Raw genomic sequence first — 13,462 nt, 5'->3', positions numbered from 1 at the left:
AAAAGACACAGACATCAAGAAAAAATTTACATTGACATTGAAAAACCTATCATGATGCAAACAAATGTCAAAGTGAAAAATTGTCATAGGATTATTACTTTCTGATGTTTGTGTTTTATACTTCAGTTCAACAGTTTTCAATGCCAATATTTGTTGTTTCAATGCCACATTTTATTTTCAATACCCCAGGTTACTGTCACTGTTTTAGCTCCATAATGGTCTGCCTTGTCCAACAGTATACTTAACCATCAGCATTTTCATATTCATAAGGCTGTTTTTGGACTGCTTCCTCCTCATCTCTGGATCTACATAGACTACTTGAATAAAGCATGGGAAAGTATTTACTACGCTCCTTTGGTTTATACTTACTAACTCTCCCTGAAGTCTGTGCTAAACTTAGAAAAGGGTGTGTGCTGCTCCCTCCGCTTGGAATCAGTTGCAAAATCATTTGATTCTTCAGATGCTTGTCTCATCTGACACATTTGAACTGATTCTAATTTACTTGGAAGCAGGCACATCTGGATCTAGATGTTTTGAATGTTTTTAAAAGATTATAATTCTTTAATTTGTCCTTTGGTTTCATTTCAAATTGTGGTTGTTTGAAAAGTATTTTACTCCTGGTTAAATAAAGGTTAAATTAACACATATATATATATATATATATATATATATATATATATATATATATATATATATATATATATATATATATATATTATATACTGTATTTTTTTTAACTTTATTAATATATAGTGATTTTGCAGGGATATGTATTTATTGACCACTACCAAATACCTTACACATTTTCTTTCAGCAAGATCCAAATCAATCAAGCTGAGTTAAAAGCAAGGAGTAGGGAGTAAAAAAAGAAACTCTCTAAAAGGGCACTTCTGATGTCAGGCTTAATGAGCATCCATTTTACCATAGGTGGAGCTGTGTTTGCTGTGCACCATGATGAATTACTGAGGGCCTAAAAATATACATGAGAGTGGGGAATTTAAGTTGATGGAATAAAGGCATATATCAGCAACGAGGTTAATGCAACATGACTCACTGAGGTGAGTAGAGAGGAGGGTGGTCGCTCACCTTTGAGCCGATGGCTACGCATCAATTGCTTATTCACATTTTGAAACTGCAACTCGGCAGGGCACAGTAAATGAGAGGTTGGTGGATTCTATTGAAGCAACAAGAAGAGAGATCATGCAAGAGTAAAGATGAAGGAAGTCTGTTATGCTGACAAGTTGAGAGGAAAAAATCTCTTTAGGATTTACAAATCTCACTTTGCATTCTGAAAATATATCCACAAAAGCCATGTCTACTAGCTTAAGTGATGGAAAACAACCTTTGAACATGCTGCAAACACAGTACAAGCTTAATGCTGGGAAAAAAGAAGCAACAGAGGTTGTAAGCGCTGACAAGCTACAGTTTGTCCCCATAGAGCCTCCATTTCCACAAGGTCTTTGTAGCAACAGGGATTCAACTAAACATTTGGAGTTCATGACATGCTTGCTTGAATGTCAGACATGTAGCAGTGAGTGAATGACATGTATGGTGTTTTCATTTCACTGTCACCATCTGCAGCTTGATGCATGACTTGGGAGAGAAGATTAAAGACTATGAACGGAGTGCATCAGGAAACCTGTCATTGAATCATAGGGGAGAAATGACATCTGACTTTTACTGGGAGGATATTTTTACAGCCAAGCTAAGCTTTTTCTCACAACAAATATATAAAAAATTTAACCTTGATAAAGCACATTAAAGCAATAAAAATGGATCGCTGCAATCGGTAAATGATAAGGTCTTTGTAGGCTATTCATCAGTGGTGCTACACAACACCAAAGCAATGCAGTCAACAACATTTTTCTTATTTTCAATAAATACCATGAAGAGACCAACATCAACAATAAATTGATCCTTCTACAAGTATTGCCTGTGCACTCAAAGCCTGATATTGCTTATTCCTCTGGGCAATAGTCAATCCATGGCCACCAATTTACTATACCCTATGAATGGACCTGGGACTGAGAGCAACACACATCCTGTGGGAGTGGAAACATCTGCCCCCTTATTGACACTGCATTAAAGGGAATGGCATGACCAAGGTGAGAAATGGGTAGCGTGGAACTAAAGGAAAGGTAAAACAGACAATTTAATTTGACTTGTTTTGTTGCTAATTATCCCAAACATTGTTAGTGGCTCATAAAACTAAATAGGGTTATAGTGGTTGGAGGGGCATGATTCTTTTTTTCTGCTTCCAAAAAGCAGTATGACAGAAAAAGGTTTGACAACGACTAGGCCTGCACGATGTAGGAAAAAACTGACATCATATAGATATATACATATCTATAAAATATATTAAACAGATATATTTTTTTCCTGCGATATATTGCAATATGAAAAAAGACTAATTTGTACAAGATGACATGATTTACAAACACCAAAGCAAGTAAGCGTGGGTGATTTTGGAAATTAGGTAGTTACCCTGGTTGACATTTCATATGACACACTGTATACATTATATACATAATACTATAAACTATATACATGATACTATAAATCTAGGCTTAAGTCAATGATACAAATAATGCATGCATGTTGCTTCCGGGCCTGCTTTGTTTGTTTGATAAATTCATCAATACTGGTTGTGATTGGTGGTTGGCTGTGCATGCAGACCTGCATGTCACGCACTAGCAACAAACTTTGTATGTCCAAGAACACTTGAATCAGTGTAAATAATGTTATATCAGACACGGACATATGTTGTAGATTAGTGTTATATTTGCAGGTTCGCGGCTTCAAACCATGAGGTTAGTTGGGACAAACCACTTGATTCTTACGACTAACTGCATTAGTTTTAGCCTAGATGGTAACGTTTGCAGCTTTCTGGCTAATAGAGGAAAATAGAAACAACCCCAGGTTACTTTTCAGCACTGTAGCCAGGGTAATGGAAGATCACAGTTTTATTGAGCCCAGTATTCCCATAGCTCTTAGTAGTAATGACTTCTATGAGCTTCTTCAATGATAAAATTAGAACTCTTAGAAACAAAATTCCCCACGACCTGCCTTTAACTGGCAACGACTTATCTCTAAACTCAGGAACCTTAGAAACAGCTGTAAAACCAGAAATATGTCTAGACTGCTTTGCGTCACTCGATCTTTATCAATTTAATTCAATTATTTCTTCATCTAAACAATCAACCTGCCTCTTAGACCCCATCCCGATTAGACTAATTAAAGAAGTTTTACCTTTAGTCAACACTTCTCTACTATAACCATAGATATAACCAATCTGTCTTTATTAACAGGCTTGCATCAGACAAAGGACTTATCTATGTACTGGTGTTATTAGATCTTAGTGCTGCATTTGATACAATTGAACATCATATCCTATTACAAAGACTAAAACATTTAATTGGCATTAAAGCTCTAAGCTCTAAGCTCTAAGCTGGTTTAAGTCTTATTTATCAGATCTATCCCAGTTTGTACATGTTAACAATGAATCCTCAATGCACGCCAAAGTTAGTCATGGAGTCCCACAAGGATCTGTGCTCGGTCCAATCCTATTCAGTATTTATATACTTCTTTTAAGCAATAATATCAGGAAGCATTCCATAAACGTTCATTGTTATGCAGATGATACTCAATTATATCTATTGATCAAGCCGGATGAAACTAATCAGTTAGCTAAACTTCAAATGGGCCTTCAGGATGTTAAACCTGACTGACCTGTAATTTTCTAATGTTAAACTCAAATTAAACTGAAGTTATTGTTCTGGGGCCCAAGCACCTCCGTGATGCATTATCCAAATAGATAGTTACTCTGGATGGCATCACCCTGGCCTCCAGCACCACTGGGAGGAATCTTGGAGTTATCTTTGATCAGGACATGTCGTTTAATACTCACATTAAGCAAATTTCAAGGACCGCCTTTTTTATCTAGGTAATATTGCAGAAATCAGGAATATCCTGTCTAAAATTGATGCAGAAAAACATGCATTTGTTATTTCTAGGCTGGATTACTGCAATCCTTTATTAACAGGCTGCTCAAAAAAATCCATAAAGACTATGCAGCAGATCCAGAATGCTGCAGCATGTGTTCTGACAGGAACCAGGAAAAGAGATCACATCTCTCCTGTTTTAGCTTCTGTGCATTGGCTCCCAGTAAATTCCAGAATATAACTTAAAATCCCTCTTTTCACCTAAAAAGCTCTTTATGGTCAGACACCATCTTATCTTAAAGAGCTCAATTTACCTTATTACAGCACTAGAGCACTGCGCTCCCAGAATGCAGGGTTACTTGTGCTTCCTAGAGTCTCTAAAGGAAGAATGGGAGCCAGAGTGTTCAGCTATCAAGCTTAACTCCTGTGGAATCAGGCTTCAGTTTGGGTTTGGGAGGCAGACACCGTCTCCACATTTAAGAGTAGGCTTAAGAACTTCTTCTTTGATAAAGCTTAAAGTTATATTATATAGAGAGTCCTGAACCATCCCATAGTTATGCTGCTATAGGCCTAGACTGTCGGGGGACTTCCCATTATGCACTGAGCACCTCTCTCCTCCTTCTCTCCTTCTGTATGCAACCTCATTCTATTAATGCATGTTACTAACTCAACTTCTTCCCTTTCCCGGAATCTTGGGCTCTCGCCCTTTGCCTCTCTCCTTCTATCGCTTACTGCAGGTGTTTCTGGCTCTGGAACTGTGGAGTCTGGATCTGTGTCACCTGCTGTTTCCATGTTCCTGCTTGACACCCTCTGCTACAACTCTCCATGTATTTCTCTCTCTCTGTCTTTTCTCTGTCTCTGTTTCTGTCTTTCTTTCTCTCTCTCTCTTTCTCTCACCCCCAACCGGTCAAGGCAGATGACCGCCCACTTTGTCCCATGGTTTCTGCCTCTTAAAACTAAGTTTTTCCTTGCCTCTGTTGCCTAGTGCTTGCTCTTGGTGGGAATTATTGTTGGGTGTCTGGAAATAACACCACAGAGTACGGTCTAGACCTTCTCTTTTGTGAAAAGCGCAATGAAAAACTGTGATTTGGCGCTATATAAATAAAATTGAATTGAATTGAATGTAGATGACAAAACTAAATACCGTGCAGCCCTAACAACCACTATAAGTGCTTGCTTCAAGTCCCTCCAAAAACGGTTGCCAGATGCCACACAATCTGTTTTTACATTTTTAGAGAAATTACGTGTTATGGACACAAGTAGCCTACAGGCTAAACTGTCCAAACTTGTAGTACCAACTATGTGTGAGTGTGTGTGTGAGCGCGTTTGAGCGTGCTATCTCCACTGTGCAGCACTGCACCCTGGGCTCCTTCTGAGCTGACAGTCTTGCACTGTAACCTGCCTGGATGACACCAACAGACAACCTCTCTTGGCTCTAGTGGTTGTGTACAGTATCTGTTGCAGATGTGTGAGACTGTGTGTCGACATGTGTAAAAAAAGAAAAAAAAAATAAATAAGAAGAAGAAAATATACTGTAGACTGAAAGCCTGAAAATGTGGAGAATGAGTAGTCACACATTCATGAAGGCCGTCATTTCAACACCAATGTTAGGAACAGCTTACTTGCAGCAGAAGAAGAGGAGCTGTGTGTTTGTTGATTGCTGTTTGCAGAAACTATATACGGTATTGTACCTTCTGGTAAGGCGGGAGCAAGTCAAGTACAATAGTAGTACAGTTATACCAGTAGACAACACAAAGACTGGAAGAAATAAAAAGTTCTGGGACCAGAGATAAACAGAAACAACGATTGAAAACTGGTTTAGCTCTTTAGCTCTGAAGATGGATGAAGAATTTTGGAGTGAAGACACTGTTTCAGACAGACACACATCAATGACTCAACTATTTATAGTAAATAGTTTCCACTGTTAGGGGTAGAAACAGTTCTGCTCTTTGAGGTAGCTTTCAAAGAATTGAAGCAGCAAGGAGGGTTTGGCTGGGAGAACTAATCTTCCCTTAAAAGGGTACAACACTGATGTAGCTTTGCAATCCTTTCAGCTTCACAATGGAGAGTTAAAAGAAAGTATTGATGCAGTAGAATCAGATGGATCATCTTTTTTAGTCCATGCATTCTTTTTCATCATCAAAACCTGTCGCCCGCATTACACACTATGCAACTCCACTACTTACAGTTCAGTTGGATTGGGTGTGTGATGCTGATAGTGGCTAATGTAACCTCGGGCCCTAAGCAGAGATGAGGAGCGGGTTTCAGAGGTCTAGTCCGCCTACTTCCTTCTAACACTTGCCCCCCTTAGAGTTTTCTATTTTAAAACCAGTAGCCATTTCTGTAACTTGCCAACGCTGACAATTCTACATGTATCCCCACTTCATACAGTGTTGGCTGGGTTTTCAGAGGAAAACCAGTAAGCTGGGTTCTATCTTTTCCCTAAAGCTTCCTTTTTCCATTATATTAGTGTAATTATACTTATAGAAGATATGTGTACACAGAGTAAAGCCATCATTACCAATCGATTTTCCATTAAAGTCAATGTGTGTATTTCCACTAAATGGGGAACGGCTGTGTCCCGACTCCGTCCCAGCTCCGGCGATCTGCAGCCCTCTGGAGCAGATACACAGAGCTTCTATTTTTGCCGGATGCCGGAGAGCTTCACAACAATTCAGTACACAACAGATAGTGTGGGACAGGATGTTGAGCACAGAAACAAAACTGAACTCCCGGTTAACTTTCAAAATAAAATAGAATGTGCTCACTGCGGATCATATTACCCTGCACTACACCTTGAAAACACAGCACAGGGTTGTTTCCACTCTATTCCTCTGCATGGAGACAAACTGTTGTTGTTTTTGTGGTTCTATTCTACATGAATTTGTGAGATCTCGTGGGTCCTTAAGACCTGACAGCTGTTACTCATGGCCACAGCCAGGTGTGGGTGTTGGCTGACGGTGGAGCACGGAGCCGACATGCAGCAGAGCCGATCCAGAGCCGTTACTAATCCGGTGGAAATTAGGGGTTAGTGAAACACGAAGACTGCACCATTATCCGTTTTCGTTTGTTTCTCTTGATTTAATAAAAAAGCTGACTAAATGGACCACAAAAATATTTTTGTAAACCATTTATTTTAAGTTTACAATCAAGTCACAGAAATACCAAGAAATAATTATTTTGACCCCATATAAAATTAAAATAAATGCTTTTGTACAATTGTTAAATTAGCTGATCATAATGTAAATTAGTGAGTCATTGGAAAAGCTTTTCTGCTTACCCTGACAGCCACACAGTTCCAAAAATAAGAACTAAGCTCAACACACTTCCCTGAGCCTCTACATCTAACTGTCCTTGGTCTCCCTGTTCCTCCGTTCTTTCTACCTCCATTGCCTGGGACATAGTGACGTTAGTATTTACATAAGCACAAGTTGTCATTTCAAGACAAGCTGTTGCCAATTTGTCTTGATAGGAGGACTTCTTGTACTTACTTGGCATTTTTGGTGCACTAAAAAAGGATCTATTTCTGTTCTTCTTTTCTCTGTCATTTTATCTGGGCAACAACAACACAAATATTTAAAGTCAGAAGTCGAAATGTGAGTTAGGTTAATAGTTATAAAATAATCTTGCATCCTCCACATAAATATAGAGGGTTTTCATCGACGTGACGTTCTGAGCGGTAAACTGGATGGGCGGCCATATTGGAGTCACTCAGTGTAAACAACTGAATGAAATAAAATGGATTATTGTGCACTTTGGAAACTTTAAGTGAATGTAGCCATGCAAAATGACAGAAAGCGGCCAAAATGCAAAGGCATATAGGGAAGCAACTGGACTACAAGAAAAAGCGCGGTATTTTGAGAAATTACGGTTTCTTTGCAATGTAGATCCCTACGAGTGGCTTCCTCTTCTTGGATCCATGACGACCCAGTGATTGGAAGAAATGCATGAAAGTTGAGCTAATTCATCTGACAGCACTACAAATTTACAAACAACAGAGCTACGTGTTTAAATCGACCGGAATTCTCCTTTAAATCCTACAAAGGTTCAGAGGCCTAATACAAGATGGTGTGTGGTTGAGTGAGGGAGAGGCAGTAGGAAGTCATTGACGACAGTTGTGTTGTAAAGGCCAAAGTAAGTATTGGCATAATGTCTTTAATCAATCTAACCTTAACTGTATGATATCATTGTAATACTCAAGGTGTTGCCAAGTGACTCTCAATCGTTTTGGTTTTTTTCATTTCAAAGAGCCCCAGTTTGCTATCTACACTCTACTATCTGAGTGAATTTGAGCTTTGCCAGCCACAAGTGCCTCCTTTCCTCTGATAACTTCTGGCATTCCACTCCCTGGTTTTTATTAACTTATGAGGTGAGGCAAGGGAGGGGGGACAAAAATGTTTCTTAACTTAATAGGCACTTGTTGGGGGTTGAATTGTTTTACTACTTACAGAGATATTTTAAGTATACATTGTTATGTTTTAAATGATATTACTAGGGGCGACAACCCTTAGATGGGGTCCTGACCCCCCCAATCCCCCGGGGTTTTGCACCTATGCTTAAATACCATAGCTGTCATGCACAGATATAGAGAAAAACTGAGTATTTTAAAAACGTTGAAAACACACTTTGTCAGTCATATTGACAATCCTACCTGGTGTTGATTTTTGTTTGTTTACACAATTTAATTGATCCTTTCTAACAAACTAAACTAATTTAACATTTCATTAAATACATAATTAACTACTACTAGGATTAACTATCCTATTGACTGTTGGTTACTTAGTTCTATAATTGGCATACACCCTTTTATAACGGTACATGAATTATCAACAAGTGTATTAATTTATAATGTCTTAAGTGTGAAAATACTCCACACAGTCAGGATATTTCACACCTCTCTTCATTCAGTCCCTCAAGTGAAGAGACCTAATTACACACCAAGATAGGTGGTGTTTGTGAGGTTAGCATCACCCTAGCAACCATGGCAAAGATAGCAGACTGACAGGCTTAAGGTGTTTATTACAAAATGCTTTTTAGATGAGAAGTAGAGGAAACTGCAGAGACTCGTCAGTACATGACTAGTCTCACTTTGCCAGTACCTTCTTCTAAAAACGCGCTGAAGGAGGGTCTAGCTACTTCAAATAGCATTCCTGGATGGGAGGAAAACATGCTCTAGTGTATTGGCATTTTTTTAAACCAATTAGAATTGTCATGGGTGGCACTAAACTCCGCAATAATCCTATGCGAAATAATCATGTGAGAGAAAACTCAGATTGGACATATTGTCGAGCTAGCTGTGTCAATTCACCAAGTAGCAATCTAAGAAGCAGTCAATACCCCGTGAGAATTCTTTTCAAATCCACCGAATTTAAATTTACACCAACATCCACCAGAAATTCTTGCCACAGAGGAGCAATCCCGGAAGTTGAACGTCAAGGATATAGACTAGTTCAGAATTGATGGCAGATTATCCAGATTAGAGGTTTAACATGTTATTTTAGCACTGCCTTTGCTTCATCATAGATTAATAATTAAAAAACCAAACATTCTACAATGCCTTATAGTTTAAAAAGGTAACTAGCCAGGTTACATTTTATAACCTTAAACCCCAATCAAAATGTAGGTTTTCAAAGAATGGTATAACTTATTTTTGTCTACCGTTGACTGGTTGATGTTTTAAAGTTCTGCAGCTTCAGCAAACAAAGTGAAACGTATATGTTACTTCATCTCGTTCATGTTCACAAGGAAGATAAAAATTTGATCAAAGACTGTGTAATAAACTTTGAGCCTTGGAAGAAATGTCCATTATAGAAAAAAAAGAATATATACACACACCCACACACACACACACACACACACGTAAGACAGATATGGAAAAAATAAGAGAGGGAGAACTGTTAAAAGTGTTGCCCTGGGCTTTATATGCTACATAGTCTATCCTTAGATCAAATACACAAGGGCTTAAGTCTTCATCAGTCGGAGAAACTGTGCACACAACACTACCACAAGAGATAAGTTATATTTGTGCAGACATTCTTAGCATTTTACCCATGTACCCATGTTTACACATGAAATACATGATTAGGACAGATATTGTTCAGTGAGGTTTTGGAGTCTTTTTGCTGAAAAGTGAGGATGCCAATGAGAGCAAAGCTGCGGGCCAGAAAACCAAAATAATGATTTAAAATATACTAAAAAGCTCAAAGGAGCTGTGTGGAGCTGCTGAGCTGGGAATATTTATTTTGTATGTTAGAAACACTTTGCACACAGTCATGTAATTCTTCCACATAATTATTGATTACTACATTATTGTAAAGCAGAATGGGCAAAACATTGTGAGATGGGAGTAAATTGCTTTTGACATGCAGTATAGTGGGGTCTCAGGAGTTTATGGAGGCTCGGCAGGCATCTTAAGCGCTAAGGATGTTAGGTATGTGAACCAGCTGTGGCACACAAAGGACATCAAAAGGCACTATTTTTAATTAAAAATGGTTCATTGTTTTTCAATCTCTTCAATATACAGTGTAACAAAAAGAATGCTTCCAGGGCAATGGAGGCATTGAAATCAAAAAGTTAGATTAAAGTTGGGTTCTCTCCCCCAACTGGGAGAGAACTGAGAACAAACTGAAGAGGAGCAGTGTAATAAGAAAGGATTGGCCAAATGATGCAGGGAAATAAATAAATGACATGTCTGTTAGCAGGTTTAATATGAGGAACACTTGTCAACTACACCACACTTATCCCCCGCTCATGCTGCACTCTTCTTCTTAGAGATGACAGGTGATGAGCACCCACCTGCTCCAAGCCTCCTTTAATTGATCCAAGCATTGTTGTTGAAGCCAAAAATTGATATTTTTAAAACACATCAATGAGCCACCTGTTGCACTGCATGATATTTTCCATCAGCACTGTATCTTATTTTGAGCCAATCCCGCAAACACCATCTTGCTGCCTTAAATACTCACTAGGGCACCATTTCCATGGAAAGTCTACCACAAATGCCCCATTTCCTCCTGTTTCAGTAATGACTGCTAAAAAAACTACAGTGTCCAGGTGTTTTAAAAACCAAAACTGTGTGGATTGTTGTAGTGAGTGCCAGCTCATTGTTTGGCTATCCAGCAGTTTTGGTTCACTGTCACCGCTCTTACAGCGTTGTTTTTGGCCTGCAAGCAGCAGCAGGCCGCAGCAGGCTGCAGTACTTGGTGGAAAAGACAAATTAATTCACTACTTTGTGAACAAAATTGCAATTAGAAGCATAAGAGTTACAAATGACCCTCAGTATTTGACAGAGACCAAAAATATAGCCAAAAAAAGAGTGAATATTGGACTTACATCAAAGAACCACGCTCCAAATTAATGTGTAAATTAGCTCTGTAACTGCTGTGTAATTAAGCAACTGTTTGCTTAAGTTACACAATTTGTATCAATGTAAAAAAGTGAAAATATGTAAATGTTGGGTCAACTTGTTTCCAAAACAATTTGTTATGTTCGTGATATAAACCTGTTGTAAATTCATCCACTCATCATAAACTTATCTCCCTGATTGCCAGCTACGCCCCCATTCACATAAAGCCATATTCATATATGATTAAGACCAGCGGCCAACCACACCTACAGCCTTCAAATGTTATTAGATTAAACTGACTTGTTTTCTATTGCTTAATCTTTAATATATCTATTTTTGCAGTAAAGCAGAAATTTGTCCAGTTATAATGGTAGCATTTGTATAGAGATTGAATCAACTCCCAGCAGAAGGTTGTGGCTGTGTCTTGCACAATATGGCATGCCTTATAGGCAAAAAGGGTGGATTCTAAAAAAAATAGTAATAAAATGTTCATGAATTAAATTTCTCAATTTGGGAAAACTACATTTCTGCCATGTGCAGATACGCCAAGCCCTCCAATCTTTCTCTCTAATGGGGTTTATTAGATGGTTAAACTGTCGCAACCAGTCTCCAGGACAACTTCCACCATGACAAAGAAAAGAGAGGGCAGCAAATTACTAACGCATGTATTCGAACAGGGCTTGTATAATCTCAGAACATTGGAATCAATTACAGCAACACTTAGTGTTATTCACTGGGCCTAATTTACATTTAGACCAGATGGACACAGTGTGTTTTAAGGTGTGTATCTGTTCATGCTAACCTGACTGATGACCATATGATAAGGAAAAAGAAAACCATTAGGGGGGCCAGAGCCTGCAAGCTTATTAAATGTGTTTTAGCTCAGCTACAGGACAGCATTTAGGTCATGTAAACATTGTAGTGAGTGTGCTATGTTCTGCAGACTGCCTCACAATAGTATAAATGCACAGATAAACATTTTAGATTATAACCTAGCTGCAACACATAAGGAATAATCGCATATTGATTTTCTGCCAGGCTTGAGTGTGTGGCCTACAATAAAAAGCATTTCATTGAGAGTGAACTCATAGCATGAGGATCGTTGTATTGACCCGTCCATCTTCTCAAATATAAAATGAGTTTTCGATGTGTGTAACCAGTGAACAGATCGAGCAGCATGTTTATTGATTTCCCATTTACATAATCTGTTAAAAAAACAATGCTAATACATATACAGTACCAAGTCTGTTAGTTGGGAAAGAAGTTAGCTAAGACTAGTGTGTATGTGTGTGTGTGTGTGTGTGTGTGTTTTTCTTATATTCAGATCTATTTTCAGTTTGAACTGCCACCCATTTAAGCAGAATAAATATCATCTCCGCTCCACTTTTCTGTTTGAAAAAAGTTCAAAAATAGCCAAGCCAACAACTGACTGACACAGCAATCAGGATACTATGGATAGATCACTGAGAATTGTCTATTAATACATCATGTCTGCCACACCATGCAAAACACTTCACAGTTCTATTGTGTATCAGAATGAAATGTTACAGCCGGAAAAGCTACATCTTTTGAGATATGGCTTAGAAAAGGCAATGATCCAGTAAAGTTCTTTATAAAAAGCTCAACCAACACAGTAGAGACTCCGTGGGTGTCACTCGTTCCTGTAACAGTGCACCTTCTGACTTAGCTCAGACTATTTCATATGAGAAGAAAAGCCGGCTGTAAAGATGAAAAGGTTTGTTGGCAAGTTGCTAGCCAATGGTCACATCTCTCTTAGAGGATGGGTTATGTTAAAATTCTTATAAAACTTGTCTTTCCGAGGTTTGTTGAAATCTTCAATGTCATCCTGTTCAGGATGACACTGACTATGACCTGTAAAATATAAAGGGCTTTTAATATTTCATTTCAAACTAATTTGAAACATTGTAAGCCCTGAAAACAGATGCTGCAGCAACACAGTAACCCCCAAATTCCACCCAATGCGTAACGGCTGAGGCCATGACTGACAGCTGAAGTCACGAGGACCCACCAGATCTCGCAAATTTATGTAGAATAGAACAACAAAAACAACAACAGTTTGTTTCCGTCCAGAGGAGAAGAGAGGAAATAACTCTGCTGTGTTATCAAGGTGTAGTGCAGGGAAATATGATCCGCAGTGAGCACGGCCTATTATATT

General features: G+C 38.5%; 1 long non-coding RNA gene across 1 annotated transcript in view; it reads left to right on the top strand.

Annotated features, from left to right (window-relative positions):
• Positions 1-10,571, top strand: part of LOC117960514 — a 13,747-nt gene extending 3,176 nt beyond the window's left edge. Inside the window, exons 2-3 of the long non-coding RNA XR_004660173.1 lie at positions 1,420-1,424; positions 10,560-10,571. This is a non-coding gene — a long non-coding RNA (uncharacterized LOC117960514). The remainder of the gene's footprint in view (positions 1-1,419; positions 1,425-10,559) is intronic.
• The last annotated feature ends 2,891 nt before the right edge of the window (positions 10,572-13,462 follow it).

This window comes from Etheostoma cragini, chromosome 17, assembly GCF_013103735.1.
Source record: "Etheostoma cragini isolate CJK2018 chromosome 17, CSU_Ecrag_1.0, whole genome shotgun sequence".
Taxonomy (NCBI): Eukaryota; Metazoa; Chordata; class Actinopteri; order Perciformes; family Percidae; genus Etheostoma; species Etheostoma cragini.
The sequence above is the reverse complement of the archived record's forward strand: the minus strand, read 5'-3'. Positions and strand labels throughout refer to the sequence as shown.